General features: G+C 37.5%; 1 long non-coding RNA gene across 2 annotated transcripts in view; it reads right to left on the bottom strand.

Annotated features, from left to right (window-relative positions):
* The window catches only part of LOC105552489, a 562,990-nt gene that overhangs the window by 7,271 nt on the left and 538,698 nt on the right, over positions 1 to 17,021 (bottom strand). For both annotated transcript variants that reach the window (XR_001008022.1, XR_001008021.1), the window contains one exon: positions 7,463 to 7,527. This is a non-coding gene — a long non-coding RNA (uncharacterized LOC105552489). The remainder of the gene's footprint in view (positions 1 to 7,462; positions 7,528 to 17,021) is intronic.

Here is a 17,021-nt window from a genome sequence, read left to right as displayed (position 1 = left end):
GCTAAGCTAGGACCTACTATTAGAAGATAAAACAATTTTAAATTGGCTTTCAAGGCTCTCCACGATACTGCTTTATTCTACGTCTCTAATCTTTCCCATGCCCCATCCCTTGCTGGTCCTGTCAGTCTGGCCAGATTTGGGAGATGGGTGAAGGCCCTTCGGAAACTGCTGTTAAGTCCTGGTTGAGCCCTTCTGAGCCTTAGGGTCCAGGGTCCCATGTCAGGGAGGATCTGCAATATAGGGGGGGTCCAGGATGGGGACAGAGAGTGGCCTCCCAGGTTCACCAAGTAACTAGAATTCTGTGATGGAGAACAGGATTGGTCACACTGCAAGATGCATGCTGCATCTTATTTCTAAAGCTCTATGCTAATGCTGATTTCAACTGCGTTGGGGGTTCGCTATGAAAAGTCTTCCTACTTGCTCCTTCTTGTTGAACTAAGACCAAAGCTATAAAATGGCAAGTCAAGACCTACTTATTCATTTATTTTAAAAATAAAACCTTAGTGGTAGAAGACCAAGGCCATGTCGGTTTTCTACCACTTCTCTGAAATCTCTTGAGACTAATTATTTCAAGTTGTAAACTTCCCATCTCGATTAGATGGGGAGATTTTGGATGGCTGATGTTTATTTTCTTAACAATCTGGTTAAAAAATCAGTCAAATAGGTTGGGTTCAAATCACCCCTCCACCACAAATAGTAATGTGACTGTGGATGAGTTAAACACTGCAAACTCAGTATATCCTCATCTGTAAACTAGAGATAATAATGCTAACTACCTTACTGGGTTCTGGGAGAAGTAAATGAGATAATACTTCAAAGAATGACAGGTAAAAAAAATGATTGCTTAATATATTTTGTTATTATTGTCATAATCATTATTAGTATTACCATGGGGCCAAACACAAAATAGGCACTTAATGATTTTTGTAACTACATTGCGAAACACTTGACTTTAAATCAACTGGAAACTTTTCTGCTGTTAGTCAGCACAGGACAATTCTTCAGGTATCTTTGGACTGACACAGTTACCCCCTCTTTTTTACTCATAGTTCTTAGGAATAACTATAGAATATGCTGAGAATGCAACATCTTAAGATAGGGAGAAACTAGCCTGAACAGTCTAGGCTCTGTTCTAATCCCTCATAGAAACAGTATGTCCTTCAACACATTAGCACAGTGAATCATGTTATGCTGGGGTATAAAACCCAGGGTGGGATACTTTCTTGGGACCCTCCACTGCAGCGCAAATGGGGGGCACATGCAGATGAAACTCCATCTGCCAAACTAGCTTTCTTGAGGCTTTTATGAATCATAGGCTTCTGTTGTCCTATCTGTAAGTAATACACTGCCTTCATGTAACTTGTGTTGGGGAGTGTTCTATCTCACTGGATTAAGACAAGCTGGTAATCCGTACACAGTGAAACAGCTCTGTAACCAAGTCATTCTATTTTTGCTTGTATGGTCTTTTCTAAGGTAGTCCACTTTCAGCACAAGAGAAAGAACTGAGGAACTCTGTTGAAGGATTCGCTTTACCAAACCTTACTGTGTGACAAGCATTGTATGAGATTTTATAAACATATTTCTCATCTTATATTCACAGTTTCTGAGATGTAAATGGCATTAACTTTATTTTATAAGTAAAGAAGCTGTGGCTCCAGACAAATAAATAGCTCAAGGTCACACATCTTGCTGTTATAATAAGCCATATATTCAAAGGGGGTCAAAGAAGAATGGAGAGGAAAGTAATGTATTTTTCTTTCCTTCCAGGTTTCAGCATTACTTTGGTGTTACTAGCCTATCTTTCTTTCTTTTGCCTTCCCAGATGTTTTAGCACTGCTGTGCTATAGTTAGAAACTGTAGAAAAGTGCAATCATTTATAACCAAGTCAGAGATTAGATTTAAAACAACAAAGAGTTTGTATATGGCATTATGTAACTAAGAGGTAATGAAATTCACATCTTTCAAGATTTAATGTGAGGAGCAGAGCCTGAGCTGACTCAAGCCACTGATTTACCAGCCCCTTACTTCTCCAAAGCATGGACCAGTCCAGCACCCTACCCCTAGAGGAGCACAGCCCAAGTAGGTGGAATAGGCATACAAATCTCTACAGCCTAAGCCACTGAGGCATGCAGGGGCATTGCTGATATTGACTATAGCTGAAGAAACTGTACAAAGACTACACTACTGCACCCACCCAAAGAAAAGCCAATGCACCCTATCCAACTGACACCCTAGGACATATCTGCAGGAGAAAGTTTTTTCCCATGAAAGCCACACTACAAAACTGGAAGAGGCAAATGTTCTACTAAATGCACAGATATCAAGCAAGGGAGACAAGAACATGAAAAAGCAGTGAAATATAACACTACATAGCACAGTAATTCTCCAGTAACTGATCTCAACAAAAAGAAAATTTTTAATTGCCTGAAAAGAAATTCAAAATAATAACTTTAAGAAAACTCAGAGACAAAGGAATACAAAAAAGACAATTCAATGAAAATGAAAAAACAATTCATGATTTGAATGAGAAATTCAACAAAAGATGGGTATCAAAAATGAAAGAAACAGAAATATTGGAGCTGAAGAATTTAATAAATAAAAATATGTCATTGAAAGCTTCAACAATACATTATATCAAGCAGAAGAAAGAATCTCTGAACATGAGGAGATACCTTTTGAAATAATCCAGTCAAACAAGAAAAAAGAATGGAAAAGAATTAAGAAAGTCTGTCAAACTTATTGGACACCATTAAGCAAACAAATGATTGGATTATGGCAGTTCCAGAGGTGGAAGAGATGGGAAAAGTCATAGAAAATTTATTCAATGAAATAATAGCTAAAAAGCTTCCAAGTCTTGGGAGAGATATGCACAGCCAGATACACAATGTTGTAAAGTTCCCCAAAGTTTCAACCCAAAACCATCAAAAGTAAATGATAGAGAATTCTAAAAACAGTAAGAGTGTCAAGTCATATATATAGGGGAGTCCCCATTAGACTAATAGCAGATTTCTCAGCAGACCAGGAGAGAAAACCATAAAAACCAGGACAGAATGGGATGATATATTCAAAGTGCTGAAAGAAAACAAGCTGTCAGAGAAGAATACTATGTCCAGCAAAGTTATCTCTGAGAAACAAAGGAGAAATAAAGTCCTTTCTGGACAATCAAAACCTGAAGAAATTCATCACCAGTAGACCAGCTTTACAAGAAATGCTTAAGGAAGTATTTCAACTGGAAGTGAAATAAAAAACTACCATCATGTAAACACATGAAAATATAAAACTCACTAGTAGAACAGATATGCAAATGAGAAAGAGAAAGGAATCAAATACTATCACTACAAAACAAACAAACAGAAAACTGCAAAGATCAACAATAAAAGAAGAAACAAAGGATATACCCCCCCCAAAAAAAAACTAACAAAATGACAACAGTAAGTCCTTGCCTATCAATAATAACCTTGAATAGAAATGGATTAAATTCCCCATTTTAAAAATGTAGACTGGCTGAAATAATGAATAAATAAGATACAACTATATGATGCCAACAAGAAACTCATCTCACCTGTAAAGACACTATAGACTGAGGGTGAAGAAATAGAAAAAGATTATCCAAACAAATGGAAACCCAAACAAGCAACAGTAGCTATACTTGTATCAGATAAATTAGACTTTAAGTAAAAAACTGACAAGAGAGAAAAGAAAGGTCCTTATATAATGATAAAGGGATCAATTCAGCAAGGGGATATAATTCTAAGTATACCTGCACCCAAAACCAGAGCACTCAGTTATATAAGTCAAAAGTTATTAGATCTAAAGAGAGAGAGAAACCTCAATACAATAATAGCTGGGGTCTTCAACACCCTACTCTCAGCAAACATGTCATGTAGATAGATAATCAGCAAAGAAATATCAGATTTACACTGCACTATACCCAACTGGACCTAACAGACATTTACAGAACATTTCATCAAACAGAGGCAGAATACAACTTCTTCTCATCAGAACACAGAACATTCTCCAGGATAGACGAGATATGCTAGGTCACAAAACAAGCATTAACAACATTTTAAAAACTGAATTAATATTAAGTATTTTTTCTGACTACAATGAAATAAAACTAGAATTCGACAACAGGAACTCTGGAACCTATAAAAATACATGGAAATCAAACAAAATCTTCCTGAATGATCAATTGGTCAAGGAAGAACTTAAGAAGGAAATGTAAAATGTAAAAATTTCTTGAAACAAATGAAAATAGAAACAATATACCATAACCTATGGTATGCAGCAAAAGCAGTACTAAGAAAGAACTTTATAGCAATAAGTGTCCATATCAAAAAGTAGAAAACTTTCAAATAAACAACCTAACAATATACCTGAGGGAAATAGAAAAGCAAGAACAAACCAAGCCCAAAATTAGTAGAAGGAAAAAAAAAATCAAAGTGGAAATAAATGAAACAGAGACAAAAAATACAAAAGATCAACAAAATAAGCAGCAGCTTTTTTGAAATGCCTGGAAGACAATCCAGGCAATACCATCTTGGACACAGAAACAGGCAAAGATTTTTATGACAAAGACACCAAAAGCAATCACAACAAAAGCACAAATTTACATATGGGATCTAATTAAACTTAGGTGCTTCTGCACAGCAAAATAAACTGTCAATAGAGTAAACAGACAACCTACAGAATGGGAGAAAATATTTGCAAACTATGTATCTGACAAGTCTAATATCCAGCATCTATAAAGAATCTAAATTTCCAAGAGAAAAACAACCCCATTAAAAAGTGGGCAAAAGACATGAACAGACACTTTTCAAAAGAAAACATACATGTGGCCAAAAAGAACATGAAAAAAAAAAAGTTCAGTATCACTGATCATTAGAGAAATGCAAATCAAAACCACAATGAGATATGATATCACACCACTCAGAATGGCTAGTATTAAAAAGTCAATAAATAGATGGCAGAGAGGTTGCAGAGAAAAGGGAACACAATACACTGTTGGTGGGAGCGTACATTAGTTCAACCATTTTGGAAAGCAGTATGATGATTCCTCAAAAAGCTAAAAGTAGAATGACCATTCGACCCAGCAATCCCATTACTGGGTATATGCCCAGAGGAATATAAATCATTCTACTGTAAGAACACATGCATGTGAATGTTCACTACAGCAATGTTTACGATAGCAAAGACACAGAATCAACCTAAATGCTCATAAGTGACAGATTGGATAGAGAAAACGTGGTACATACACACCATGGAAAATTATGCAGTCATAAAAAAGAATGAGATCATATATTTTGCAAGAACATGGATGAGCTGGAGGCTATCATCCTTAGCAAACTAACGCAGGAACAGAAAACCAAATACCATATGTTCTCACTTATAAGTGCGAGCTAAATGATGAGAACTTTTGAAAGCAAAGAAGGAAACACCAGACACTGGGGTCTACTTGAGAGTAGAGGGTGGAAGGAGGGAGAGGAGCAAAAAAGATAACTATTCAGTACTGGGCTTAATACATGGGTGATAAAATAATCTGTACAACAAACCCCTGTGGCACAAGTTTACCTGTGTAACAAACCTTTACATGTAGCACCGAACCTAAAATAAAAGTTAAAAAAAAGTAAAAAATAAAGTAAATAGGCCAGACGAGGTGGCTTACACCTATAATCCCAGAACTTTGGGAGGCTGAGGCAGGTGGATCACCTGAAATTGGGAGTTCGAGACCAGCCTTGCCAACATGGTGAAACCCTGTCTCTACTAAAAATATTGATACAAAAATTAGCTGGGTGTGGTGGCACACACCTGTAATCCCAGCTACTTGGGAGGCTGAGGCATGAGAATTGCTTGAACCCAGGAGGCCAAGATTTCAGTGAGCCAAGATTGTACCACTGCACTCCAGCCTGGGTGACAGAGTGAGGCACTGTCTCTAAATTAATTAAAATAAAATACACTGAACACATCACGATATAGTTTGGATATTTATCTTCACCCATATCTCATGTTGAAATGCAATGCCTAATGTTGGAGGTGGGACCTGGTGGGAAGTGTTTGGGTCATGGGGGAATATCCTTCATAGCGTGGTGCTGTTCTCACTATAGTGAATGAGTTCTCCTGAAATGTTGTTTAAAAGTGTGTGGCATCTCCCCATCTCTCTCTTGCTCCGCCCTTCAAATTCCACCATGATTGTAAGCTTCCTGAGGCCACCCCAGAAGCTGATCAGATGCCAGCACCATGATTTCTGTAAATCCTGCAGAACCATATCCCAATTAAACCTCTTTTCTTCATAAATTACTCAGCCTTAGGTGTTTCTTTATGGCAGTGCAAGAATTGACTAGCATATACCATTTGCTAGATTAAGAAAAAAAAAAAAAAGACAAAAATAAAACAGAAACAAAAAAGAAGACATTATAACTGATACCACAGAAATTCAAAGGGCCATTAGGGACTATTATGAACAATTATATACCAAACAAATTGAAAAACCCAGAGGAAATGGATAAAGTCCTAGATACATACAACCTACCAAGATTGAATCAGAAAGTAACAGAAATCCTGAATAGACCAATAATGAGAAATGAGATTGAGTCAGTAATTTCAAAAAACCTCCCAACAAAGAAAAGCCTAGGGACAGATGGCTTCACTGCTGAATTCTACCAAACTTTCAAAGAACTAATACCAACTTTTATCAAACTACTCCAAAAAAATCTAAGGGAAGGCAATTATTCCAAATTCATTCTGTAAGACCAGCATTACCCTAATATCAAAACCAGATAAGGATATAACAACAACAACAAACTACAGGCCAATATCCCTGATAAAAATAGATGCAAAAATTCTCAACAAAATATTAGCAAACTGAATACAACAGCACATCAAAAAGATAATACACCATGATTAAGTGAGATTTATCCCATGAATGCAAGGACAGTTCAGCATACACACAATGTAGTAGTCTGTTCTCACACTGCTATAAAGATACTACCTGAGACTGGGTAATCTATGAAAAAAAGGTTTAATTGACTCACAGTTCTGCATGGCTGTGGAAGCCTCAGGAAACTTACTATCATGGTGGAAGGCAAAGGGGAAACAAGGCATGTCTTACATGGCAGCAGGAGAGGTCGGGGGAGAGGGGGACAGCAGGGGAGAGAGAAAAAGAGAGAGAGAGAGAGAGAGAGAGGTGGGGAACTGCTAAACATGTTTAAAGCACCAGATCTTCTGAGAACTACCTCACTATTGTGAGAACAAAATGGCAGAAACCACCCCCATGATCCAATCACCTCTCACCAGGCCCCTCCCTCAACATCTAGGGATTACAACTCCAGATGAGATTTGAGTGGGGAACTGAGCCAAACCATATTATTCTGCAAATGGCCCCTCCAAAATCTCATGTCCTTCTCCCATTGCAAAATCAATCATGCCTTCCCAAGAGTCCCCCAAAATCTTAACTTATACTAACCTTAACCCAAAAGTCCAAGTCAAAAGTCTCATCCAAGACAAGGAAAATTCCTTCGGCCTGTGAGCCTGTAAAATCAAAAGCAAGTTAGTTACTTCTAAGATACAATGAGGGTATAGGCATTGGGTAAATGATTCCATTCCAAATAAGACAAATTGGCCAAAACAAAGGGTCTACAGGCCACATGCAAGTCTGGAAGCCAACATGGCAGTTATTAAATCTTAAAGCTCCAAAATAATCTCCTTTGACTCCATCTCTCACATCCAGGGCACGCTGACAAAAAGGGTGGGCACCCAAGGCCTTGGGCAGCTCTGCCCCTGTGGCTCTACAGGGTACAGCCCCTAAGACTGCTTTCACAGCTGAGCGTTGAGTGCCTGTGGCTTTTCCAGGAGCACAGTGCAAGCTGCCGGTGGATCTACCATTCCACCATGGAGGATGGTGGCCCTCTTTTCACAGCTCCACTAGGCAATGCCCCAGTGGGGACTATGTGTGGAGGCTCTGATTCCAAATTTCCCTTTCACACTGCCCTAGCAGAGGTTCTCCATGAGGGCTCCAACCCTGCAGCAAATTTCTGCCTGGACATCTAGATATTTCCATATATGATCTGAAATCTAGGCAAAGGTTCCCAAACCTCAATTCTTGACTTCTGTGCACCCACAGGTCCAATACCACTTGGAAGCCACAAAGGCTTGGGCCTTGCACCCTCTGAAGCAAAGACCTGAGCTGTATGTTGGCCCCTTTTAGCCACTGTTGGGATGCAGGGCACAAAGTTCCAAGATTGCACAAAGCAGCAAGGACCTGGGTCCAGCATATGGAAACAAGTTTTCTTCTTAGGCCTTTGGGCCTGTGATGGGAGGGGCTGCTGTGAAGACCTCTGCCATGCCCTGGAGACATATTCCCCATTGTCTTGATGATTAACATTCGACTCCTCATTATATATGCAAATTTCTGCAGCCAGCTTGAATTTCATTTTCTTTTCTACTACATGGTTAGGCTGCAAATTTTCCAAACTTTCAGGCTCTCCTTCTCTTTCAAACATAAGTTCCAATTTCAGACCATCTCTCTCAAGTTAAAAGTTCCACAAATATCTAGGGCAGGGCAAAATGCTGCCAGTCTCTTTGCTAATGCATAGCAATAGTTGCCTTTACTCCAGTTCCCAAGAAGTTTTTCATCTTCATCTGAGACTACTTCATCCTGGACTTCATTGTCCATATCACTATCAGCATTTTGGTCAAAACTATTCAACAAGTCTCTAGGAAGTTCCATACTTCCCCACATCTTCCTGTCTTCTTCTGAGCCCTCCAAACTGTTCCAACCTCTGCCTGTTGCACAGTTCCAAAGTCGCCTCCACATTTTCAGGTTATCTTTATACAAGTACCCCACTATCACAGTACCAATTCTCTGTATTAGTCTATTCTCACACTGCTATAAAGGTATTGCCTGAAACTGGGTAATTTATGAAGAAAAAAGCTTAATTGACTCAGTTCTGTGTGGCTGGGAAGGCCTCAGGAACTTACAATCACAGCAGAAGGTTAAAGGAAAGCAAGGCACATCTTACGTGACAGCAGAAGAGAGAGAGACAGAAAGCGGGGAGAAGTGCCAAACACCTTTAAAGCATGAGATCTCCTGAGAACTCCCTCACTATCATGAGAACGGCATGGGCAAAACTGCCTTCATGATCCAATCACCTCCCACCAGGTCCCTCCCTTGACACCTAGGTATTATAATTCCAGATGAAATTTAGGTGGGGACACAGAGCCAAATTATATCACAAACTAAATAAACACAAAACATCACATCAATAGAGTGAAGAACAAAAATCATATGATCATTTCAATAGATGCAGAAAAACCATGGATACATTTCAACATTCCTTCATGATAAAAGCCATCAACAAATTAGGTAAAGAAGAAACAAACCTAAACATAAAAACAGTATATAACAAAGTCACAGCCAACCTCATACTAATCAGGAAAATGCTGAAAGCTTTCTAAGAACTGAAACAAAACCCACTTTTGCCACTTTTATTCAACGTAGTACCAGAAGTTCTAGCCAAAGCAGTTAGGCAAGAGAAAAAAATAAAAGGCATCCAAATTGGAAAAGAGGAAGTCAAACTGTCCCTGTTTACAGTTTCTCTAATTTTATATAGAGAAAAACCTAAAGACTCCACTGGAATTTTTAGAACTGATAAGTGAATTTGCTGAAGTTGCAGGATACAAAATCAACATACAAAAGAATCAGTAGTGTTCCTATACATCAACAACTAGCCAGCTGAAATAAATCAATAAAACAATTCCAGTTACAATAGCTATAAAAAATTTAAAATAAAATATCTAGGAATAAATATAACCAACAATATGAGAGACCTCTACAATGAAAACCATAAAATGTTGATGAAGGAAATTTATCACAAATAAATGGAAAGATATCTCAGATTCATGGATTGGAAGAATATTATGAAATTGACTATACTACCTAAAATGATCTATAGATTCAATGCAATCCCTATTATAATACCAACGACACTCTTTACAGAAATAGAAAAAACAACCCTAAAATTCATATGGAACCACAAAAGACCCCAAATAGCCAAAGCAATCTTGAGCAAAAAGAACAAAACTGGAGGCCTCATACTACCTGACTTCAAAATATACTACAAAGCTTTAGTAACCAAAACAGCATGTATTTACAAAAAAACAGACACATAGAACAGTGGAACAGAAAAAAGGGACCAGAAATCCATGCATTTACAGACAACTGATTTTCAATAAAGGGACCAAGAATATAAATTGAGGAAAGAACACCCTCTTCAATAAATGGTTCTAGGAAAACTGGATATCTGTAAACAAAATAAAATTAGACCCCTATCTCTCCCTATATACAAAAATCAACACAAAATGGATTAAAGACTTCAATATAAGACCTAAAACTATGAAACTATTAGAAGAAAACAGGGGAAATGCTTCAGGACATTGGTCTGAGCAAATACTTTACAGCTAAGGCCTCAAAAGCAAAGACAACAAAAGCAAAAATAGGCACTTCTGCACAGCAAAAGAAACAAATAACAGAATAAAGAGACAACCTACAGAATGGGAGAAAATATTTGCAAACTATACATCTGACAAGAGGTTAATATCCAGAATATACAAGGTACTGAAACAGCTCAATGGCTAAAAAAACAAATAATCCAATTTAAAAGTGGGCAGAGGATATGAACAGACCTTTCTCCAGAGAAGACATGCAAATGGCCACAAGTATATTTAAAAAAGATAACATCAGGAAAATGCAAATCAAAACCACAATGAGACATCTCACCTCAGTTAAAAGGATTATTATTAAAAAGACAAAAAATAGGCTGGGCGCGGTGGCTCAAGCCTGTAATCCCAGCACTTTGGGAGGCCGAGGCAGGCTGATCACGAAGTCAGGAGATCGAGACCATCGTGCCTAACGCGGTGAAACCCTGTCTCTACTAAAAATACAAAAAAAAGAAATTAGCCGGACCTGGTGGTGGGCGCCTGTAGTCCCAGCTACTCCGGAGGCTGAGGCGGGACAATGGCGTGAACCTGGGAAGGCGGAGCTTGCAGTGAGCCAAGATTGCGCCACTGCACTCCAGCCTGGGCGACAGAGCGCGATTCCGTTTAAAAAAAAAAAAAAGACAAAAAATAACAAAGGTTGGTGAGGATGTGGGAAAAAGGAAACTCTTATGCTCTGTTGGAGGGAATATAAATTAGTACAGCTATTAAGGAAAACATTATGGGGATTTTCCTCAAAAAGCTAAAAATAGAATTACTATATGATTCTGGAATCTCACTACTGTGTATATATCCAAAGGAAAAGAAATCAGTATGTTGAAGAGATATCACCACTCTCATATTTATTGCAGCACTATTCACAATAGCCAAGATGTGAGATCAAACTAAGTGTCCATCAACAGAAGAATGGATAAAGAATATGTGGAATTTATACACAATGGAATACTATTTAGCTATAAAAGAGAAGTGAAATCCTGTCATTCATGGCAACATGGATGAGCCTGGGACACTGTGTTATGTGAAATAAGGCAGAGAAAGGTAAATACTGCATGTTCTTGTTCATATGTTGAAGTTAAAAAAGTTGATCTCATAGACGTAGACAGTAGAACAGTGTTTACTAGAGGCTGGGAAGAGTTAGAGAGGAGAAGGAAGAGGTTGGTTAATGTCCATAAAATTGCAGCTAGATAGAATAAGTCCTAGTGTTCTAAAGAGCTTTAGGTAACTACAGTAAACAATAATTTATTGTATTTTTTCAAACAGCTAAAAGATTTGTAATGTTACTAACATAAAGAAACAATAAAGGTTTGAGGTGATAGATATGCTAATTACTCTGATTTGATCATTACACATTATATACATTTATTGAAATGTCACATAGTACCCCACAAATATATACAATTATAATATGTCAATTAAAAATGTTTTCTAATCTATACATCTGACAAAGTTCTAACATCTAGAATCTACAATGAACTCAAACAATTAGCAAGAAAAAAACAAACAATTCCAACAAAATATGGGCTAAGGACATGAATAGACAATTATCAAAAGAAGATATACAAATGGTCAACAAGCATGTGAAAAAATTCTCAACATCATTAATGATCAGGGAAATGCAAATCAAAACCACAATGCGATAGCACCTTACTCCTTCAAGAATGGCCATAATCAAAAAATCAAAAAACAATAGATGTGGCTGCGGATGCAGTGAACAGGGAACACTTCTACACTGGTGGTGGGAATGTGAACTAGTACAGCTGCTATGGAAAACAGTGTGGAGATTCCTTAAAGAACTAAAAGTAGAACTACCATTTGATCCAGCAATCCCACTACTGGGTATCTACCCAGAGGAAAATAAGTCATTATACAAAAAAGATACTTGCATGTTTATACCAGCAGAATTCACAATTGTGAAAATGTGGAACCAACCCAAATGCCCACCGATCGAGTGGATAAAGAAACTGCACCATATATATACACATATGTATTTGTGTGTGTGTGTATATATATATGATGTGTGTATATATGTGACAATATATATGACTGTGTGTGTGTGTGTATATATATATATATGATGGAATACTACTCAGCCATAAAAAGGAATGAATTAATGGTATTTGTAGCAACCTGGATGAGTTTGGAGACTATTATTCTAAGTGAAGCAACTCAGGAATGAAAAACCAAACATCGTATGTTCTCACTCATAAGTGGGAGCTAAGCTATGAGGATGCAAAGACATAAGAATGACTTTAGGGACTCAGGGGGAAAGGATGGGAAGTGGGTGAGGGATAAAAGACTGCAAATTGTGTGCAGTGTATACTGCTTGGGTGGTGGGTGCACCAAAACCTCACAAATCACCACTAAAGAACTTACTCATGTAACCAAACACCACCTGTCCCCCAATAACTGATGGAAATAAAAAAAACAATTAAAGCTCCCATGTAAGTAGGAGCACACAGATGTGCATGTATACAGATGTGCAGGTATACAAATGTGCATAGAAAAGAGTCTAGAAAGATACACACCAAACTGTTCACAGTGATCACCTCTGGAGTAGGGAGCAGAGATAGAGCAAAGGAAGCCTTCCCCTTTCTACTTGAGAGACATCACATTGCTTAAATGTATGTCTTTGTGTTACAGTAAACATATATATTTAAATATAAATTTATATAAAGATTTAATGATAAATATTCTTTTGAACTATTTATATTAGCTGTTCAATCAAAATTATTTCTTAAATATTCTTATCCAAAAGCTTTCTTAATTTTGTAACACTGACTTTAGTCAATACCAATTTACGTAGTACCATTCCAGTAATGAGAATAGCTGAATAATGATTATGGATAAATCATTTATTCATATGAAACTTACCATGTTAAATATTAGTTTTTAATTGTGACAGTCTTAACGGCAATACCTTTAAGTTCTTTGGCTGCTGAGAATCATTTAATTATTATCTTCGTGTTTCAAGTTTATGTATTCTAGAGTTGTTCTAATATGGTAGCCACTAGGCACATGTGGCTATTTAAATTGAATTATGTTAAATAAAAATTTAGTTTCTCAAAACCACCAGCCACATTTCAAGCATTCAATAGCTAGATGTGGCTGGTGGCCACTCTACTAGATAGCCACAGACACAAATATTTCCATTATTGTCCAACTGTATTGCACAGTGATAGTCTAGAAAATACTTATTCTTAAGGATATTGTTGCTGGATACAGACTCTTTGGTTGACAGGGTTTTTTCCAGCATTATAAAAATGTTCCATACTTTTCTGTCTTCAGTGTCTCTGAGGAAAAGCCAGGTGCTAATCACATTATTATTCTCTCAATGTTTATAAGATTTTTGCTCTGACTTTTACTGCTTTAACTATGGTTTTTTGTGTGGCCTTTCTGTTTATTCTGCTTGGTAACTGGTGTCAACTTGAACCCATAAATGTATGTTTTTTATCAAATTTGGGAAAATATTGGCTATTACGTCTTTATTTTTTCTGTTTCATCATTTCACTCTTCTATTTCTGAGACTCCAAGTACATGTAATAAATTTAACCACTTAATATTCTCTAACACAGCAGTCCCCAACATTTTGGCACAAGGAACTGGTTTCATGAAAGACAATTTTCCCACAGAACAGGAGGGTTGTGGGGGATGGTTTCAGGACGAAACTTTTCCACCTCAGATCATCAGGCATTAGATTCTCATAAGGAGTATACAAACTAGATCCTTCACATGTACAGTTCACAATACAGTTCGTGCTCTTATGAGAATCTAATGCCACCACTGAGCTGACAGGAGGTGGAGTTCAGGTGGTAATGCTCGCTCATCTGCTGTTCACCTCCTGCTGTGTGACCCAGTTCCTAATAGGCCACAGACTGGTACTGAACCATTGCCCAGGGGTTAGGGACCCCTGCTGAAACAGATCTCTGCAGCGCAGTTCATTTTTATTTCAAACTGTTTTTTCTCTCTGTTCTCTATACCAAATAATTACTATTGATTAAAGTTCACTTATTCTTGCTTTTGTCAACTCCATTTGGCTGTTAGTCCATCAAGTTAAATCCTTTTCATATATTGCATTTTTTAGGTCTAGAATTGTCATTAGTTTTCTTGTTTGTTTGTTTTTTACAGAGTCTCACTCTGCTGCCAGGCTGGAATGCAATGGTGCAATCTCGGCTCACTGCAAACTTCACCTCCCAGGTTCAAGCGATTCCCCTGCCTCAGCATCCCAAGTAGCTGGGACTACAGGCATGCACCACTATGCCCAACTAAGTTTTTGTATTTTAGTAGAAGTGGTGTTTCACCATGTTGGCCAGGATGGTTTCGATCTCCCGACCTCGTGATCCACTCACCTCAGCCTCCCAAAGTGCTGGGATTACAGGGATGAGCCACAGTGCCTGGCCCACTGGTTCTTTATCTTTTCTTTTTTTGGCAGATATTTCTATCTCTTAATTCACTATAAACACGGTGTATTTACTGCATAGAGTATGGTCATGATAGCTGTCTTAAATCTTGTCCGTTACTTCCAATGCCTGAGCCATCTTGGTGTTGATATCAGTTAATGTTCTTTCCTCATGAGAATATACACCATTGTCCTAACAATTTGTGTGTCATATAATTTTGGATTGGATCCAAGACAGTATTAATATCAAGATGTAGAGACTCTGGATTGTTAGTTTTCCTCCTATGAGTATTGTTCCCTTTAATTTACTACAAAATTATCTTGTTTCACCTCATAACTGTAAATTCTGATTTCTGGATGACAACTCTGGTCCCAATTCAGATATTTTATCTTTAACTGGAAACTTTGAATCTGTTCCATGTATATATGAATCATGGGTAAGCCACCTATGTTGGAGACAGAATGAATATGGGAATCCCACGTGTAACTCTTTTCCTCTCTCGTGGCTGAGGTCTCCCCAGATTCAGTTTTCCCGTCTTGAAGGACTGTAGATTTCTTCGGCAGCACTCTCTTATCCTGCATGCCATGTCTAAAGAGGAAAAGTCCTGAAAAAGGAATAATTCTATCCGATTCCCGTCCTCCAAGAAGATACTCCTCTAATAGACTCTGCCTACTTGTGTTTCTTCTATAGTGTTGTCAGTGGCTGCTTTTTGTATTATATCCAGAATTCATAGTTGTTTTCTTGCAGAGATGTCAGTCCCTAGGAGCCTACTTAGTCTTTATGTAAAGCAAATCCTTCTTTCCTTTTCCTTTGATACTTGTTTTAGTTTCAGGAGGTCCTGACCTCAAGAGTCACTATTAGTTGGTCAACAAAAGTGTTCCTTTCTTCTAGCCAGCAAACAAGATAGTTCCTTTAGTGTTTTCAAAGAGTATTTGTTTCTCAATATTTTTAATTTTTTTTTATTTTCCTACTTAATTTGTTTATAAATAAGTAGCTTTCATAGAGGGTTGGGGGTTCTGAATAGGTCTTGCTGCATTTTATTCTGTAATTTAAAAAAAAAGTCATCAAGAAAATTTATAAAGCTGGAAAACTTGTGCTTTAGTAATGTGATCTTGTAATCTTGGAATTTAGTGCTTTTTAAAGTTAATGTTAAAAAAAAAATGCTAAATTTACAGAAGTGTATTCCCACAGCAACATGGAAACAGTATTTGACTTGAAATCAACAGATGTGGGCCGCAGGTATGGCACCACTGAATCACTTCCTATGTTTGAATCTCTATTTTTCCATCACTAAAAATGCCCCTTTCAACTCTAAGGCTGCACAGAGCTTTCAGCCATATAGAGAAAACCTCTAAGATATATAAGTCTAAATATTACTATGTTCAATAAACAGTTACACTTTCTTAGTTTAAGGCAATATTGACACACACTAAACAACATAATCAGTTCAGTGCTCTATTCATTCTTTCAAAACTTAAATTCAAAGCTATTTTCAAAGAGCCCTATAGCTTGTTATGATGATGGTGGTTATCCCACAGGTTTACAATCGTTATTGCTCAAATGTTTTATATTACTGTCAAAGTTATAATAACTCCTTTATGATCCTTTAGGGTGTCTATTCCATCTATTCTACCTGAAATTCTGTAATTTTCCTATCATCATGAATCCTGTGGGTAATTGTGTCTCTTGGCATTGTAAGAACTTCAGACTAAATCTACTTTAAGCCAGTGAACTGCATTAGAAAAGGAAAAATCCTTTAAAAGGCAAGACATTTGGCACTGTAGAGATTAGAGGGACCTTGGAAATTGATTTCAATCAGCTGATTGATTGTGAATTGGTAGCTGACTGTACCCATCTCTGGGTTACTTGTAAGCATTCCAAGTAAGCTCATTAACATTAAAATATAAATGTGGGAGCATAGCTAGCAGCTTCCAGAAGGAAACCCCTACCTCAACCATGAGAATCTTACCCCTCTCAATGATTTCATAGTCATCTGTCATTCCTGTATTCTCCAGCACATTCTCAGTGTTCTCAACACACCATGGTATTCACAAGGCTTCTAAGACACAAAGAGTTATTCTCCAAATTAAAAAGGAGTCAAGCTGTAGTACAGATGTAAGCTGTCCACTAGAA

The sequence above is a fragment of the Mandrillus leucophaeus genome, unplaced genomic scaffold (genome assembly GCF_000951045.1).
Source record: "Mandrillus leucophaeus isolate KB7577 unplaced genomic scaffold, Mleu.le_1.0 Scaffold56, whole genome shotgun sequence".
NCBI classification, from domain to species: Eukaryota; Metazoa; Chordata; class Mammalia; order Primates; family Cercopithecidae; genus Mandrillus; species Mandrillus leucophaeus.
The sequence above is the reverse complement of the archived record's forward strand: the minus strand, read 5'-3'. Positions and strand labels throughout refer to the sequence as shown.